Genomic DNA, 5,815 nt, shown 5'->3' with positions numbered 1-5,815 from the left:
GTGCCAAAGTCTGAGTCAGAAGTAGTTTTGATTCCTGTGTCTTATTCAGGATATACTTATCTTATTTGCAGAGTTTGTGTGGAGGACTATAACTGGTCATGGGAGTTATCTATCAGAATATTGAAATGTACCCCCCAGGGACAATTTTTCTTTCTTTTTTTTTTTTTAGTGATTAAGTTTTTTTTTAATTTTTTTTAAAGATTTTATTTATTTATTTGAGAGAGAGAGAATGAGAGACAGAGAGCATGAGAGGGAGGAGGGTCAGAGGGAGAAGCAGACTCCCTGCCGAGCAGGGAGCCCGATGCAGGACTCGATCCCGGGACTCCAGGATCATGACCTGAGCCGAAGGCAGTCGCTTAACCAACTGAGCCACCCAGGCGCCCCTAAGTTTTTTTTAAATTTAATTTTATTATGTTAATCACCATACATTACATCATTAGTTTTTGATATAGTGTTCCATGATTCATTGTTTGTGTATAACTTCCAGTGCTCCATGCAGTACGTGCCCTCTTTAATACCCATCACCAGACTAACCCATCCCCCCACCCCCCTCCCCTCTAGAACCCTCAGTTTGTTTCTCAGTGTTCATAGTCTCTCATGGTTTGTCTCCCCCTCCAATTTCAGGGACAATTTTTCTACTATTCTTATTTCATATTCCTGACCTTGTCAGGCAGGAGTGGAAATCTGAAAAGGATGTACAATTCAGAGTATAAATTTATGCTACTTAGCTAAATATGAAGCTCTGGAATGTGAAGGAGGTGAGACTTGCAGAATGGCAGAGTAAGATACTTGAACACTCTTTCCAGCAAAACACCAATTTAACTGGTAAAAATTATAAATAAAATCATTTAAAGTCTCTGGAAACTGTGAATGAATGGAGAAACATTCATTTAGAAAATGTACTAAATCTCAGAACAACAAAAACATGTGGCAGTTGAGCCTTGCACAAACTGCTCCCTTAACCCCCCAGCTCCTAGCTCTGCCTTACAGAACCTCTAGTCCAGGTGCTCTTCCCTGGGCAGATGCTACCAAGAAGAGAAACTCCCGCCCTCCCCTGAGCTCCTAGTCAAGGGCCAGTGTTTCCATTTCTCACCTTCATCCCAACCTCGTGTTGCGGAAGTTCTACCCAGGCAAATACAGTTGAGAGAAACAGGTTTCCCTTTTTCACCCAATCACTACTTAGAAAGCAGAAGCTCACCCTAAATGCAGCAGGCTGAAAATACCACTACCCCTCTTGTCCTTGGCCTGCCTCCCTTGTAGGGCAAAAGTTCCATGTCAGGAGGGGCAAGTCAAAAGGCCAAGGGGCAGCCATCCTGCCCATTTCCTTACAGCCACTTAAAGACCAGGGTGCCACTCTTGGAAAAGCAAGTTCTTACCCCCAGCAGTGGTGAGCGGTGCGAAGATGCTGCCCAGGAGGAAAGGCAGGCCATAAGAAGGAGGAGCTGCAGCTCTGGCTGAGGCAATCTGCTCAATTTGGAACCCAGAATGGGAAATTCTATGCCTCCGGGTGGTTTTAAAAACAATGTAAAATTTGTTGAGGTCAGCCAAGAGAGAGGGTAACCAGAGAAAAAGAAGAGCCATCCTAGGATCATAGACCGTCTTGGAAGTCAAGAAGACTATACACATGCGCTGCACTGCGTCCACTCTGTAGCAACCACTTAGCAGAGGGGCCGACTGTAAGCATTTCCCCATGGCACATGGCCCATCAACAGAGGGCAGAACCCTCACTGCCGTATGGGGTTTAAACACAAACTGACCAGGCATAAACTGAATGATAAATCACCCTCACCTAGGGACTACTAGAAAGCTAGGTATAAAAATAAAATCACACTAATCCCTGATGGTCTGGGAAACAATGCATACCCCAAGCTACTGCCTCTTGGGAGAGTTCCAAATGGGGATCTCTAAGCTACTCGTCCCTGAAGGAATATATGACAACACATGAACTCCTAGAAGTGAATGTTAGCAGCCTCCAAGCCAATAAGTAGCTTATGCCAACCCAGGGGTGACTTTTACAGAGCCAGACCAAGAGATAAAAACAATGGAAAGAAATCTGAGTAGGAACATGAGAGCCTGAACACTGGAAAGGAATTAAAATTTGCAGAAGTAGTTCAACAAAGTCATTAAGCAAATAAATGACCCCACAAACAAAGGAATGACCCCCAGGGAGTTCTCAGTATCCAGATATGCTGCAATATATCTAAAATACTTTACTTCCAAAAAAACAAAACAACAAAACCCTGAGATCTGCAAAGAAACAACAAAGTGTGATCCATACATAGGAAAAAATCGTAGGCAATAAAAACTGCTTTTAAAAGGAGCCACATGGTGAGATAGCAGACTTAGCAAACAGACTTCACAGCAGCTATTATAAATGTGTTTGAAGAGTAAAAGAATGCTTAAGGAATTAAAGGTGTGATGACAATGCCTCATCAGAGTATAAATGAAGAAATAAAAATTATTTTTTAAAAAACACCTGGGGGGCACCTAGGTGACTCAGTCGATAAGCATCTGCCTTTGACTCAGGTTGTGATCCCAGGGTCCTGGGATCGAGCCCTGCATCAAGTCCCACATCGGACTCCCTGCTCGGCAGGAAGCCTGCTTCTCCCTCTCCCACTCCCCCTGCTTGTGTTCCCTCTCTCACTGTGTGTGTGTCTCTCTCTGTCAAATAAATAAAATCTTAAACAACAACAACAACAAAAACACCTGGAATGATGTCACCATGCGGGCGGCTGCCATTACAGAGAACTGAGCTCTGGGACTAGAAGGAGGGGAGGACGGCAGCGGCCGGGGACCGGTCCTGCAGGGGGCAGCCACCAGCAGCCACAAAGGCTAAAGAGAACCTGACAGAAGAATCCAACGTACAAGAGGTTCAATGTCCAGTCACCATCTGTGGAGATGTACATGGGCAGTTTCATGATCTCATGGAACTGTCTAGAATTGGTGGCAAATCATCAGATACAAACTATGGGAGATTATGTTTGACAGAGGATATTTATGGGAGATTATGGGAGAGTGGGAGATTATGGGAGATTTTTGTTTATGGAAGATTATGGTGACAGAGGATATTCAGTTGAAACAGTTACTCTGCTTGTAGCTGTTAAGGTTCGTTACTGTGAACACATCACCACTCTCCGAGGACATCATGAGAGCAGACAGATCACATGAGTATATGGTTTCTATGATGAGTGTTTAAGGAAATATGGAAATGCGAATGTTTGGAAATATTGTACAGATCTTTTTGACTGTCTTCCTTTCACTGCCTTGGTGGATGGGCAGCTAGTCCATCTCCATGGTGACATCTCACCATCCATAGCTACACTGGATCACATCAGAGGGCTTGAGAGCCTAGAAGTTCCTCATCAGGGTCCAATGTGTGACTTGCTGTGTCAGATCCAGACGATCAGGGGGTTTGGGGTATATCCTGTCAAGGAGTTGGTTACAACTTTGGGCAAGACATTTCTGAAACATTTAATCATGTCAGTGGCCTCCCACTGGTGTCCAGAGCTCACCAGCTGGTGATGGATGGATGTAACTGGTGCCACGACCAGAATGTAGTAACGATTTTCACTGCTCCAAACTATTGTTATCCTTATGGTAATCAGGCTGCAATCATGGAACTTGAGAATACTCTAAAATGCTTTCTTGCAGTGTGACCCAGCACGCAGCAGAGGTGAGCCAAATATTACTCAGAGTACCCCAGACCACTTCCTGTAATGAAATTTTAAACTTGTACAGTGTTACCACAAACCTTATATTGACCTAATGGAAATGGGAAGAGCAACAGTAACTCCAAATTGTCAGAGAATAGTTAACATTCAAAATACTTGTTTTCAGATGGACCATTAGATGTGCCACATAAAAAGACAAAGCTTCTTGTCATGAACAGCCGTGACCACTTCAGAATGAACCAGTTCATTGCATGCAAGTGACATTGTTGGTGAAGAAACCAGTTTCTGGAGTAGCACTATTTCTAGTTACTTTTGCTTTCTCTGAGAGACTGCAGATTAGAAGATGTAAACATTAACACCTTGTGAATACTATTTAACTTCCATTTAGCTATAGCTTTACTCAGCATGGCTGTAAATAAGGATAGCAGCAAACGATCATTGGAGCTTTATGAACATTTTTAAAAATAAGTACCAAGGCCTTCCCTCTATTTGGGAGTTTTGCAATCCTTTTGTTTATTTTCAGGGATACCGTTTAATTTAATCGTATGATTTGTCTGCACTCAGTTTATTTCCCTTCTCAAATCTCAGCCTCATGTTGTTTTTTGTTATTGTCAGAATCTGGTGAGTGGTTTTGAACAGAATTGTTTTTCTCCCCCTCCTAGAAGACCATGTTACTGCATAAGAGCAGTGCAGTGCTTTTCATAATAAATTTATGAACTAAAAATGAATAAATAAATAAAACACCTGGAAATTCTGGAGATGAAAAGTAAAATAACCAAAATGAAAAATTCCATGGAGGAGCTTCACAGTAGACTCGAGGTCAGAGAAAGAATCAATAACCTGAAGATAGATCATTGGAGACCAGGCAATCTGAAAAGAAAAGTGAATAAAACAGGGGGACACCATTAAGGATGCAAAAATGTACATGATGGGTGTACCAGAGGGAGAGAAAAGAGGAAAAGGGACAGGAAAAAAAAAAAAGGTCAAAGAAATGATGGCTGGAAACTTAACCAAATGTGAAGAAAGGCATCCATCAGCATATCCAAGAAGCCAAAGTCCAAGCAGGATAAATGCAAAGAGATCCACAACCAGATACATTGTAGTCAAAATGTTGAAAGACAGAGGCAAATCTTGAAAGCAAGTGAAAAAGTAACTCATTGTGTATTAGGAAACTCTAATAACATGAACAATTAACTTCTCATCAGTTAACAGTGGAGATCAGAGGACAGTGGGAAGACAGGCAGAGTGCTGAAAGTAAAACACTGTCAAAAATCTTAACCCTCGTAAAACTATCCTTCAAAAATGAAGGTGAAGTAAAGATATTACCAAATAAAACCTGAGAGAATAGGATGCTAGAACATCTGCCTCATAAGGAATAATAGAGTTCTTGAAAGAGAACCAGAAATGGTAAAAGCTAAAAGCATAAACAACCCATAGGTCTGTCAACTGATAAAAGCATAAAGTGGGTTACATCCACAGCAGGGACTGTTACTCAGCCTTATAATGGAAGGAAGGACAGGTACATAGTTACATATTGATACATTTTGAAAAAAAAGTATGTTAAGTGAAAGAAGCCAGTCACAAAAAAATGATGTATGATCTCTTTTATATGATGTGTCTATAATATACAGCTTTTTAAAAAAATATATTTTATTTATTTGACAGAGAGAGAGAACACAAGCAGGGGTAGTGGCAGGGAGAAGGAGAAGCAGGCTCCCCACTGAGAAGGGAGCCCGATGTGGGGCTTGATCCCAGGACCCTGAGATCATGACCTGAGCCGAAGGCAGACGCTTAACGACTGAGCGACCCAGTTACCCTCTAATATACAGCTTTATAAAGACAAATTAGCTTAGTCCCTGCTTCTGGCTGGGAGTGAGGTGAGCCAAAGTGGAGCGGCCTTCTTCAGGGGGAAAGAAAATGTTCTAAAATCAGATTGCAGTGATGATTGTACAATCTTGTGAATACACTAAATATCTCTGAATTTTATACTTTAAGTATAATGGCACATAATGTTATAATAGTTTGAAGTGTATAGCATAGTGACTCAACTTCTTTATATGTTATGCTTGGCTCACTTTAAATGGATTTTATGGTATGTGGGTGATATTTCAGTAGGGTGGTTTTTAAAATAGCTGTGGCCCATG

General features: G+C 41.7%; 1 pseudogene; it reads left to right on the top strand.

The window, feature by feature from the left end:
- Nucleotides 1-734: 734 nt before the first annotated feature.
- Nucleotides 735-3,656, top strand: LOC123835790 (serine/threonine-protein phosphatase 2A catalytic subunit beta isoform-like; annotated as a pseudogene).
- The last annotated feature ends 2,159 nt before the right edge of the window (nucleotides 3,657-5,815 follow it).

Source organism: Mirounga angustirostris, unplaced genomic scaffold (assembly GCF_029215605.1).
Source record: "Mirounga angustirostris isolate CCGP_5_RB_7025 unplaced genomic scaffold, mMirAng1.0.hap1 SCAF_12, whole genome shotgun sequence".
NCBI lineage: Eukaryota > Metazoa > Chordata > Mammalia > Carnivora > Phocidae > Mirounga > Mirounga angustirostris.
Note: the sequence above shows the minus strand (reverse complement) of the source record. Positions and strands in the feature narration are given on the sequence as shown.